Here is a 13455-nt window from a genome sequence, read left to right as displayed (position 1 = left end):
TTTCTCTTGCCTGATTGCCCTGGCCAGAGATTCCAACACTATGTTGAACAGGAGTGGTGAGAGAGGGCATCCCTGTCATGTGCTAGTTTGCAATGGGAATGCTTTCAGTTTTTCCCATTGAGTATGATATTGGCTGTGGGTTTGTCATAAATAGTTCTTATTGTTTTGAGATGCGTTCCATCAATATCAAATTTATTGAGAGTTTTTATCATGAAGGGCTGTTGAATTTTGACAAAGGCCTTTTCTGCATCTATTGTAATAATCGTGTGTTTTTTGTCTTTGGTTTGGTTTATCTGCTGGATTACATTTATTGATTTGCATATATTGCATCCCAGGGATGAAGCCCACTTGATCATAGTGGATAAGCTTTTTGATGTGCTGCTGGATTCAGTTTGCTATTATTTTATTGAGGATTTTTGCATCAATGTTCATCAGGGATATTGGGCTAAAATTCTCTTTTTTGTTGTGTCTTTGCCAGGCTTTGGTATAAAGATGATGTTGGCCTTATAAAATGAGTTAGGGAGGATTTCCTCTTTTTCTATTGATTGGAATTGTTTCAGAAAGAATGGTACCAGCTCCTTCTTGTGCCTATGGTATAATTCAGCTGTGAATCCGTCTGGTCCTGGACTTTTTTTGGTTGGTAGGCTATTAATTATTGCCTCAATTTCAGAGCCTGTTATTGGTCTATTCAGGGACTCAACTTCTTCCTGGTTTAGTCTTGGGATAGTGTATGTGTCCAGGAATTTATCCATTTTCTTCTAGGTTTTCTAGTTTATTCACGTAGAGGTGTTTATAGTATTCTCTGATGGTAGTTTGTATTTCTGTCGGGTCGGTGGTGATATCCCCTTTATCATTTTTTATTGTCTCTATTTGATTCTTCTCTCTTTTCTTATTTATTAGTCTTGCTAGCAGTCTATCAATTTTGTTGATCTTTTCAAAAAATCAGCTCCTGGATTCATTGATTTTTTGAAGGGTTTTTGTGTCTCTATCTCCTTCAGTTGTGCTCTGATCTTAGTTATTTCTTGCCTTCTGCTAGCTTTTGAATGTGTTTGCTCTTGCTTCTCTAGTTCTTTTAATTGTGATGTTAGGGTGTCAATTTTAGAACTTTTCTGCTTTCTCTTGTGGGCATTTAGTGCTATAAATTACCCTGTACACACTGCTTTAAATGTGCCCCAGAGATTCTGGTATGTTGCATCTTTGTTCTCATTGGTTTCAAAGAACATCTTTATTTCTGCCTTCATTTCGTTATGTACCCAGTAGTCATTCAGGAGCAGGTTGTTCAGTTTCCGTGTAGTTGAGCGGTTTTGATTGAGTTTCTTAGTCCTGAGTTCTAGTTTGATTGCACTGTGGTCTGAGAGACAGTTTCTTATAATTTCTGTTCTTTTACATTTGCTAAGGAGTGCTTTACTTCCAATTATGTCGTCAATTTTGGAATAAGTGCGATGTGGTGCTGAGAAGAATGTATATTCTGTTGATTTGGGGTGGAGAGTTCTGTAGATGTCTGTTAGGTCCACTTGGTGCAGAGCTGAGTTCAAGTCCTCTATATCCTTGTTAACCTTCTGTGTTGTTGATCTGTCTCATATTGACAGTGGGGTGTTAAAGTCTCCCATTATTATTGTGTAGGAGTCTAAGTCTCTTTGTAAGTCTCTAAGGACTTGCTTTATGAATCTGGGTTTTCCTGTATTGGGTGTATATATATTCAGGATAGTTAACTCTTCCTGTTGAATTGATCCCTTTACCATTATGTAATGGCCTTCTTTGTCTCTTTTGATCTTTGATGGTTTAAAGTCTATTTTATCAGAGACTACTATTGCAACCCCTGCTTTTTTTTGTTCTCCATTTGCTTGGTAGATCTTCCTCCATCCCTTTATTTTGAGCCTATGTGTGTCTCTGCATGTGAGATGGGTCTCCTGAATATAGCAAACTGGTAGGTCTTGATATTTTATCCAATTTGCCAGTCTGTGTCTTTTATTTGGACCATTTAGTCCATTTACATTTAAGGTTAATATTGTTACGTGTGAATTTGATCCTGTCATTATGATGTTAGTTGGTTATTTTGCTTACTAGTTGATGCAGTTTCTTCCTAGCATCAATGGTCTTTACATTTTGGCATGTTTTTGAAGTGGCTGGTACCGGTTGTTCCTTTCCATGTTTAGTGTTGCTTTCAGGAGCTCTTGTAGGGCAGGCCTGGTGGTGACAAAATCTCTAAGCATTTGCTTGTGTGTAAAGGATTTTATTTCTCTTTCACTTATGAAACTTAGTTTGGCTGGATATGAAATTCTGGGTTGAAAATTCTTTTCTTTAAGAATGTTGAATATTGGCCCTGCCTGTCTTCTGGCTTGTAGAGTTTCTGCTGAGAGATCTGCTGTTAGTCTGATGGGCTTCCCTTTGTGGGTAACCCGACCTTTCTGTCTGTCTGCCCTTAACATTTTTCCCCCTTCATTTCAACTATGGTGAATCTGAAAATTATGTGTCTTGGAGTTGTCCTTCTTGAGTAGTATCTCTGTGGCATTCTCTGTATTTCCTGAATTTGAATGTTGTCCTGCCTTGCTAGGTTGGGGAAGTTCTCCTGGATAATATCCTGCAGAGTGCTTTCCAGTTTGGTTCTATTCTCCCCGTCACTTTCAGTTACACCAATCTGACATAGATTTGGTCTTTTCACATAGTCCCATATTTCTTGAAGGCTTTGTTCATTTCTTTTTACTCTTTTTTCTCTAAACTTCTCTTCTCACTTCATTTCATTCATTTGATTTTCAATCACTGATACCCTATCTTCCAGTTGATTGAGTTGGTTACTGAAGCTTGTGCATTTGTCACATAATTCTTGTGTCATGGTTTTCAGCTCTATCAGGTCATTTAAGGACTTCTCTGCATTGATTATCTAGTTAGCCATTCGTCAAATCTTTTTTCAAGGTTTTTAGCTTCTTTGCGATGGGTTCAAACTTCTTTCTTTAGCTCAGAGAAGCTTGATCGTCTGAAACCTTCTTCTCTCAACTCGTCAAAGTCATTCTCCATCCAGCTTTGTTCCATTGCTGGCGAGGAGCTGCATTCCTCTGTAGGAGCAGAGGCACTCTGATTTTTAGAATTTTCAGCTTTTCTGCACTGCTTTTTCCCCATCTTTGTGGTTTTATCTACCTTTGGTCTTTGATGATGGTGACGTACAGATGGGGTTTTGGTGTGGATGTCCTTTCTGTTTGTTAGTTTTCCTTCTAGCAGTCAGGACCCTCAGCTGCAGGTCTGTTGGAGTTTGCTCGAGGTCCACTCCAGACACCGTTTACCTCAGTATCAGCAGTGGAGGCTGCAGAAGAGTGAATATTGCTGAACAGCAAATGTTGCTGCCTGATCATTCCTCTAGAAGCTTCATCTCAGAGGGGTACCCGGTCCTGTAAGGTGTGAGGTGTCAGTCTGTTCCTAGTGTGGGGTGTCTCCCAATTAGGCTACTCTGGGGTCAGGGACCCACTTGAGCAGGCAGTCTGTCCGTTCTCAGATCTCAAACTCTGTGCTGGGAGAACCACTACTCTCTTCAAAGCTGTCAGATAGGCGCATTTAAATCTGCAGAGGTTTCTGCTGCCTTTTGTTTGGCTATGCCCTGTCCCCAGAGGTGGAGTCTACAGAGGCCGGCAGGCCTCCTTGAGCTGTGGTGGGCTCCACCCAGTTTGAGATTCCTGGCTGCTACTTTGTTTACCTACTCAAGCTTCAACAGTGGCGGGTGCTCCTCCCGCAGCCTCGCTGCCATCTTGCAATTAGATCTCAGACTGCTGTGCTAACAATGAGGGAGGCTCCATGGGCATGGGACCCTCTGAGCCAGGCACAGTATATAATCTGGTGTGCCATTTGCTAAGACCCTTGGTAAAGTGCAGTATTAGGGTAGGAGTGACCCGATTTTCCAGATGTTGTGTGTCACAGTTTCCCTTGGCTAGGAAAGGGAATTCCCTTCCCCCTTGCGCTTCCCGGTTGAGGTGATGCCTCACCCTACTTCAGCTCTTGCTCAGTGGGCTCTGCATCTACTGTCCTGCACCTACTGTCTGACACGCCCCAGTGAGATGAACCCGGTACCTCATTTGGAAATGCAGAAATCACCCATCTTTTGTGTCAGTCACACTGGGAGCTGGAGGCTAGAGCTGTTCCTATTCGGCCATCTTGGTAGTCACTTTTCTTATAAAAGTACCATGAACTACAATAGAAAATAGTCTCTAACATAAAATTGTGTTAATGACTGTACTATTTTAGATTCTGCTAAATCTTACATTAAATTTATTATAAAATCTTCTTGAGGGGTGGAGTCAAGATGGCCGACTAGAAACAGTGGCGATCTGAGGCTCCCAGCAAAAAGAACCATAATAAGTTTACGAATCCTTCACTGGCAACCAAGGTATCTGGGTTCTCTCATCAGAACTGACTAGGAGGCTAGTGTGATCTACAGAGAGGAAGGAAGAGCAGTGTGGTGTGGTGGCCCACCTGAGAGTCACACAGAGCAGGAGAGTCCCTACCCCCCAGCCAAGGGAAGGGGTGAGTGAATGTGCTACCCAGCCAGGGAAACCCATTCAGAGTAGACACCACCAGGGCCTAGCATCCCAACTGCAGAGCTGAACAAATTCTCAACAGACTCTCAGCTGGAATCTGCTTAAGCCTACAGAGCTCCCAGAGGGAGAGCTGACCAGCACCACAGCTGCAGCTGTCTGCTGTCTAAGCTGTTTGAGCTATTTGGGGAGGGCAGCAGCCAGCACTGGGACTCACAACTGCCTAACATGCTAAGCTCCCTGGGTGGGGGAAGAGTGGCATCCATCTCTAGAGGTCCAGGCCGCACTTTTCCTTTGCTGAAGGTAGGGAGGCTGGATCATTTTGTCCCATCGAAAGCTTTTTCGGCATGTATTGAGAAACTCATGTGGTTTTTGTCATTGGTTCTGTTTATGTGATGGATTTTTGCCTTGATGTTTATCAGGGATATTGGCCTGAAATCTTTTTGTGTGTGTGTGTGTCACTGCCAGATTTTGGTATCAGGATGATGTTGGCCTCATAAAATGAGTTAGGGAGGAGTCCCTCTTTTCTATTACTTGGAATAGTTTCAGAAGGAATGGTACCAGTGCCTCTTTGTACCACTGGTAGAAATCGGCTGTGAATCAGTCTGGTCCTGGTGTTTTTGGTTGGTAGGCTATTAATTGCTGCCTCAATTTCAGAACTTGTTATTGGTCTATTGAGGGATTCAACTTCTTTCTGGTTTGGCTTTGAGAGGGTGTATGTGTCCAGGAATTTATCCATTTCTTCCATATTTTCTAGTTTATTTGTGTTGAGGTTTATAGTATTCTCTGATGGTAGTTTGTATTTCTGTGGGATCAGTGGTGATATCCCCTTTATCATTTTTTATTGTCTCTACTTGATTCTTCTCTCTTTCTTCTTTATTAGTCTTGCTAGCCGAATATCAATTTTGTTGATCTTTTCAAAAAAACTAGCTCCTGTATTCATTGATTTTTTGATTTTTTGTGTGTGTCTTTATCTCTTTCAGTTCTGCTCTGATCTTAGTTATTTCTTATCTTGGTCTCAAGACATGTCCCCCACAGCCCAACACACCGTCTGTGGCAGACTGTGACCAGGGTGCCTCTTCAGGCCTGACCTTAACTCATCCTTCCTCACTGGGTGGGGCTTCTCTGCAGGAACTCCAACAACTCCAGCCAGAGGCACAGAGATGAAACCCTGATCTCCCTGGTCCTGAGCCCTAGGGGGACAGATGGCAAAAGTCTCCCTTTCCTCCTGTTGGTTCTGAAGAATCTGGGTAGCCCAGATCAGTGAGTTTCCCCCAGTGAGGCACACTCCTTGCACCAAGGGGCAAAGTGCTTTGTTAAACGAGACCTGTTCCCCAAGCCACCCAATTGTGTGAGACCTTCTAACAAGTGTTGTCAGATATCCTATACAGGAGTGATTCTACTTGCAACAGGTTAGGCCCCATCAAGGTCAGATATCCCGGAAGAAGGAGCAGCCACCCATCTTTGCTGTTCTTCAGCTTCTTTGAGTGACATCTCCAGGTGTGGAGTGAACCAGATAAATAGGACCTGAAGTGAACCCCTAGCAAACCGCAGCAGTCCGACAGAAGAGGGACCTGACCATTTAAAGAAAATCAAACAAATAGAAAGCAACAACAGCATCAACAACAAAAAAGCCCACACAAAAACTCTATTCAAGTTTCAGCAGCCTCAAAGATCAAAATTAGACAAACTCATGAAAATGAGAAAGAATTAATGAAAAAATGCTGACACCCAAAAGGCATGAGTACCTCTTCTCCTCCGAATGATCACAATGTCTCTCTAGCAAGGGTGCAGAACTGGATGGAGGATGAGATGGACGAATTGACAGAGTAGGCTTCAGAAGATGGGTAATAAAAAACTACAATGATCTAAAGGAGCATGTTCTAACCCAATGCAAGGAAGCTAAGAACCTTGATAAAAGGCTAGAGGAGCTGCTAACTAGAATAACTAGTTTAGAGAGAAACATAAATGACCTGATGGAGCTGAAAAAACACAGCGCAGGAACTTTGTGAAGCATTCCCAAGTATCAATAGCTGAATCAACCAAGCAGAAAAAAGAATATGAGAGTTTGAAGACTACCTTGCTGAAATAAGGAATGCAGACAAGACTAGAGAACAAATAATAAAGAGGAATGAACAAAGCCTCCAAGAAATATGTGGCCTATTAAAAAGACCAAACCTACGATTGACTGGGGTACTTGAAGGAGACATGGAGAATGGAAACAAGCTGGAAAACACACTTCAGGATATTATCCAGGAGAACTTTCCCAACTTAACAAGAAAGGCCAATATGCAAATTCAGGAAATACAGAGACCACTAAGATACTCCACAAGAAGATCAGCCCCAAGACACATAATCATCAGATCCTCTAAGATTGAAATGAAGGAAAAATGTTAACGGCAGACAGACACAAAGGTCAGGCCACCTTCAAAGGGAAGCCCATCAGACTAACAGCAGACTCCCAGTAGAAACTCTACAAGCTAGGAGATATTAGGGGCCAATATTTAACATTCTTAAAGAAAATAATTTTCAACCCAGAATTTCATATCCAGCCAAACTAACCTTCATATGAATACAACACTAAATATGTAAAGGAAAAACTGGTACCAGCTACTACAAAAACACACCAAAATATAAACATCAATGACACTATGAAGAAACTGCATGAACTAGTATACAAAATCACCAGATATCATCATGATAACAGGACCAAATTCACACATAACAATACTAACCTTAAATGTAAATGGACTAAATGCTTCAATTAAAAGACACAGACTGGCAAATTGGATTAAGAGTCAAGACCCATCGGTATGTTGTATTCAAAAGTCCCATCTCATGTGCAAAGACACACATGGCTTAAACTGAAGGGATGGAGGAAATTTTACAAGAAAATGGAAAGTAAAATCCTAGTTGCAATCCTAGTATCTGACAAAACACACCTTAACAACAAACACCTTGACACCTTAACAACACCAAACACATCTTAACAACAAAGATCAAAAAAGACAAAGAAGAGCATTACATAATGATAAAGGGAACAATTCAACAAGAAGAGCTAACTATTCTAAATATATATGCATCCAATACAGGACCTACAATAGACTCCCACACAATAATATTGGGACTTTAACAACCCACTGTCAATATTAGACAGATCAATAAGGCAGAAAATTAACAAGGATATTCAGCCCTTGAACTCAGCTCTGAATCAAGTGGACCTAATAGACATCTACAGAACTCTTCACCCCAAATCAATAGAATATATATTTTTCTCAGTGCCACATGACACTTACTCTAAAATTGACCACATAATTGGAAATAAAACACTTTCCAGCAAATGCAAAAGAACCAAAATAATAAAAACAGTCTCAGACCACAGTGCAATTAAGTTAGAATTCAAGATTAAGAAACTCACTCAAAACCACACAATCACATGGAAATGGACCAGTGTGCTCCTGAATGACTCCTGGGTAAATAATGGAATTAAGGCAAAAATCAAGAAGTTCTTTGAAACCAATGTGAACAAAGAAACAATGTACCAGAATCTCTGGGACACAGCTAAAGCAGTGTTAAGAGAGAAATTTATGACACTAAATGCCCACATCAGAAAGCTATAAAGACCTCAAATCGACACCCTAATATCACAATTAAAAGAGCTAAGAGAAGCAAGAGCAAACTAATTCAAAAGCTAGCAGAAAACAAGAAATAACTAAGTTAGAGCAGAATTGAAGGAGATAGAGACAGAGAAAAGCCCTCCAAAAAGTCAATGAATCCAGGAGCTATTATTTTTGTTGTTGTTTGGAAAATTTAACAAAATAGACTGCTAGTTAGTCTAACAAAGAAGAGAGAAGAATCAAATAGACACAATAAAAAAAATGATGAAGAGGATATCACCACTGACCTCACAGAAATACAAACTACCATCAGAGAATACTATAAATACCTCCAGGCAAATAAGCTAGAAAATTTAGAAGAAACGGATAAATTCCTGGACACATACACCATCTCGAGACTAAACCAGGAAGAATTTGAATCCATGAATAGACCTATAAAAAGTTCTGAAATTGAGGCAGTAATTAATCGCTTACCAACCAAAAAAAGCAGAGGACCAGACAGATTGACAGTCGAATTCTACCGGAGGTACAAAGGCGGAGCTGGCACCATTCTGAATTATTCCAAAAAATTGAAAAGGAGGGACTCCTCCTCCCTAACATTTTATGAAGGCAGCATTATCCTGATACCAAAACCTGGCAGAGACACAACAAAGAAAAGAAAACTTCAGGCCAATATTCCTCACGAACACTGATGCAAAAATCCTCAATAAAATATTGGCAAAACCAAATCCAGCAGCACATCAGAAAACTTATCCATCACAATCAAGTCAGCTTCATCCCTGGGATGCAAGACTGATTCAACATGTGCCAATCAATAAACATAATCCATCACATAAACAGAACTAAAGACAAAAACCACATGATTATGTCAATAGATGCAGAAAAGGCCTTTGATAAAATTCAACATCTCTTCATGTTAAAAACTCTCAATAAACTAGGTACTGATCAAACATGTTTCAAAATAATAAGAGCTACTTATGACAAACCCACAGCCAATATCATATTGAATGGGCAAAAGCTGGAAGCATTCTCATTGAAAACTGGTACAAGACAAGGATGCCCTCTCTCACCACTGGTATTCAACATAGCATTAGAAGTTCTGGCAAGGGCACCCAGGCAAGAGAAAGATATAAAGATATTCAAATAGAAAGAGAGGAAGTCAAATTGTCTTTGTTTGCAGATGACATGATTTTATATTTAGAAAACCCCATCATCTCAGTCCAAAAACTGCTTAAACTGATAAACAACTTCAGCAAAGCCTCAGAATACAAAATCAATGTGCAAAAATGACAAGCATTCCTTTACACCAACAATAAACAAGCAGGGAACCAAATCATGAATGAACCCACATTCAGAATCGCTACAAAAAGAATAAATACCTAGGAATGCAGCTAACAAGGGATGTGAAGGACTTCTTCAACAACTACACACCACTACTCAAAGAAATAAGACAGGACAAAGCATGCCATCCTCATGGATAGGAAGAATCAATATCCTAAAAATGGCCATACTGCCCAAAGTAATTTATAGATGCAATGCTACTCTCATTAAACTACCACTGACATTCTTCACAGAATTAGAACAAACCACATTAAATTTTATATGGATTCAAAGAAGACCCCATATAGCTAAAATACTCCTAAGCAAAAAGAACAAAGCTGGAGGCATCATGGTACCTGACTTCAAACTACCCTCCAAGGCTACAGTAACCAAAACAGCATGGTAGTGGTACGAAAACAGACATATAGACCAATGGAACAGAACAGAGACCTCGGAAACAACATCACACATCTACAACCATCTGATCTTAGACAAACCTGACAAAAGCAAGCAATAGGGAAAGGATTCCCTATTCAATAAATGGTGCTGAGAAAACTGGCTAGCCATATGCAGAAAACTGAAACTGGACTCTTTCCTACACTTTGTAAAAAATTAATGCAAGATGAATTAAAGACTGAAATGTAAAACCCCAAATTCTAAAAATCCTAAGAGAAAATCTAGGCAATATCATTTAGGACACAGGCATGGGCAAAGACTTCATGATGAAAACACCAAAAGCAAATGCAACATAAGTCAAAATTGACAAATTGATCTAATTAAACTAAAGAGCTTCTGCTCAGCAAAAGAAACTATCATCTGAGTGAACAGGCAACCTAAAAATGGGAGAAAATTTTTGTAATCTACCCACCTGACAAAGGTCTGTTATCCAGAACTTACAAGAAACTTAAATTTACAAGAATAAAACGAAAAAAAACCCTATCAAAAAATGGGCAAAAAATATGAACAGACACTTCTCAAAAGAAGACATTTATGTGGCAAAAAAAAAACATATTTAAAAAAGCTCAACATCACTGATCATTAGCAAATCAAAACCACAATGAAATACCATGTCATGCCAATCAGAATGTCAGTTATTAAAAAGCCAAGAAACAATATATGATGGTGAGGCTGTGGAGAAATAAGAAAGTTTTTACACTGCTGATGGGAATGTAAATTAGTTCAACCATTGTGGAAGACATTATGGCCATTCCTCAAAGACCTAAAACCAGAAATACCATTTGACCCAGGAATCCTATTACTGGGTGTATAACCAAAGGAATATAAACCATTCTATTATAAAGATACATGCACACGTATGTTTATTGCAGCACTATTTACAATAGGAAAGTCATGAAACCAACCCAAATGCCCATCAATGATAGACTGGATAAAGAAAATGTGGTATATATGCACCATGGAATAATATGCAGTTGTAAAAAGGAATGAGATTATGGCCTTTGCAGGGACATGGATGAAGCTGGACACCATCATCCTCAGCAAACTAACACAGGAACAGAAAACCAAACACCACATGTTCTCACTCATAAGTGGGAGTTGAACAATGAGAACACATGGGCACAGGGAGGGGAACATCACATACCAGGGCCTGTTGGGGAGTGGTGGTCTAGGGGAGGGAACTTAGGATGGATCAATAGGAGCAGCAAACCACTATGGCACATGTATACCCATATAACAAACCTGTAAATTCTGCACATGTATCTTTGAACTTAAATACAAGCAAACAAACAAGCAAAAAAAAAACTTCTTGAAAAAACTTTGGTATGAATCTTCAGAAAGTTTTTTTAAATGACATTTTAAGAGCCTGTGAACATTCCATTCTATTAAAGCACAACAGAGTACATAATGAATATTTAATGGCATACAAAGAATAGAATTAAAACAAACAATTTTCTTAAACAGTTATCTTTGACTACTTATCAAGGTAGTATACTTGATAGTAGTAAACTACTTATCAAGATAGTATACAATCAAGACTACTTACTGAGGTAGTATTGAGTTTTTCCTGAATATTGCCTGGAGTTAGGTTGGTAGGTAGTCAAAGAGAACTGTTTAAAAATGTTACAAAATCACCATACTTCATTCATGTACCTTATATGCCTTTTAGAACAAGACCTCAAAAATAATTAACCCAGTCTTGAAAATCTTCTCAAGTCCAACAAACAAACTTTTAAAACCCCATTTTAAAGACTTGACAATAGAACAAGTATACATAATGAAAACACATAATTTGTATGTTTACTAATTTAATGGGTTTTCATTTATATTTGTAATTGAGAATTTATTGGCAGGAATAAAATACACACACACATAACTGAAAAAGGTAAATTTCAGGACCTAGAAATGCAGTCCTATGTGATAAATTAATTTGCTTTTAAAAATATAATTTACCAAACTTTTTCTTCTCTGCCATTTTGGATTGACAGCTATTGTTATTTAGAAAATTCATATTGCTGCGAGTTTATTTCTTGCTCCTTGAGTATGTTTAATTTGTACAAAGCTTTCATTCATGCTAGTAGCTGCCTTGGGGTCATTTTCTACTTAATCTTCTGTCACCAGATAAATTGGACAAGATTCTTATCCTTGAGTTGCAAAAGCCTAAATAAAAAGTTTCACTTTTAACCTTTTAATTTATAAAATTCCACTAAAATTTTTATTTAATTTTTATGAAGGTCCACAAAAATATCTTCTTTCTTAAGAATCAAGCACTTTTATTCAAATAATTATTCTTCAAAGTTTTTAACTCTTCTATTAGAGTTTTATTTTCATTTTTCATAATGATAATTCGATTTTCTAGGCTTTTCACATATTCTTCCTTCTGTAATAGTCTCAAGTGGCTTTTCTTGTCTGAAATATTTTAGCTGTTTTTGGTTGTTTACTCTTCTATACATTTTAGAATCAACTTGTCAAGTTCATCAAGCAATCTATTTTTCATTAACCTTATTTCTCCTTTCAAATGGGGGTCTTCTGTATTATTTGTTTGACATGTAAGAGTCATAGAAGATGTCATCATCATAGTTTGTGGCAGAGAAGTAGCTGAAGGTAGTTTGGATCTGATATGTCTGCATATCTCCTGTTACAGTCTGTACAACCAACTGATTGCTGGACACAAGTATTTGCTGTCCATCAGAGACCTACATATACTAGAGAATAGTTGTACCTTGCTGAGTATTGCCTGAATTTGTCATGGTTAATTATGTCTGAAGTCTCTGGACTCTAGCTGTGCCTGGACTGGCCAATGGTGAGTCTCTACTGGGGACAAAGGCAATGTACTATTTGCTGCCCTTCTGAGAGATAGGAGTGGAACAGACAGAAGTGACAGCAAAAACTCCAGGGTTTTCTTCATCTCCTTTTCTGTCCCATATATCTTCAGAAGATAGGTCTTTAAAAAATTTTCTGTAAGATGGATGCTGTGCTAGGATCCTGTAGGCTTTCCATAACGAGCCTAAGCTGTCAGATGGGTCCTGAGACTCCTCACCTTCTGATAAAGATCATACTATTGGCACATGTGGGGGTGAATTACAGAAGACTGAGCTGTCTGGATGACATCCTGAACCTGTACTTGCTCTCCAAGAAGAGGTACCGTTATCATTAGTACAGATCATCTTAATGCCATCTGTTTAGTAATATGAGAAATATGAGCTCCCTGAACTGCTGAACCAGATTGAGATGCTGTCTCTGATGTGTTACACTTGCAAGAATCTTCCATAATCGACTCTTGGGGGTGAAGAGAATTAGTGTCACTTACAAGTCAACTGTCCTAGACTACCTTTTCCTTACCAATTAGGACCACCCCTGGCTTCTCCCAACTGCATTTTATATTTTTGATGTCACAATTTACATTTTTTGTATTGTGCATTTTTTTAAAACTTATTACAGCTATTATTATTTTTAATCATGTTATATTTTAACCTTCATACTAAATATATGAAAGATTTATACACCATCATTAGAGTATTAGAGTATGTTGTATTTGACTG

The 13455-nt window shown here is 38.8% G+C and overlaps 1 pseudogene; it reads right to left on the bottom strand.

Moving 5' to 3' along the window:
- Window positions 1-12176: 12176 nt before the first annotated feature.
- On the bottom strand, window positions 12177-13184 carry LOC104660083 (annotated as a pseudogene).
- Window positions 13185-13455: the final 271 nt, after the last annotated feature.

The sequence above is a fragment of the Rhinopithecus roxellana genome, chromosome 4 (assembly GCF_007565055.1).
Source record: "Rhinopithecus roxellana isolate Shanxi Qingling chromosome 4, ASM756505v1, whole genome shotgun sequence".
Taxonomy (NCBI): domain Eukaryota; kingdom Metazoa; phylum Chordata; class Mammalia; order Primates; family Cercopithecidae; genus Rhinopithecus; species Rhinopithecus roxellana.
The sequence above is the reverse complement of the archived record's forward strand: the minus strand, read 5'-3'. Positions and strand labels throughout refer to the sequence as shown.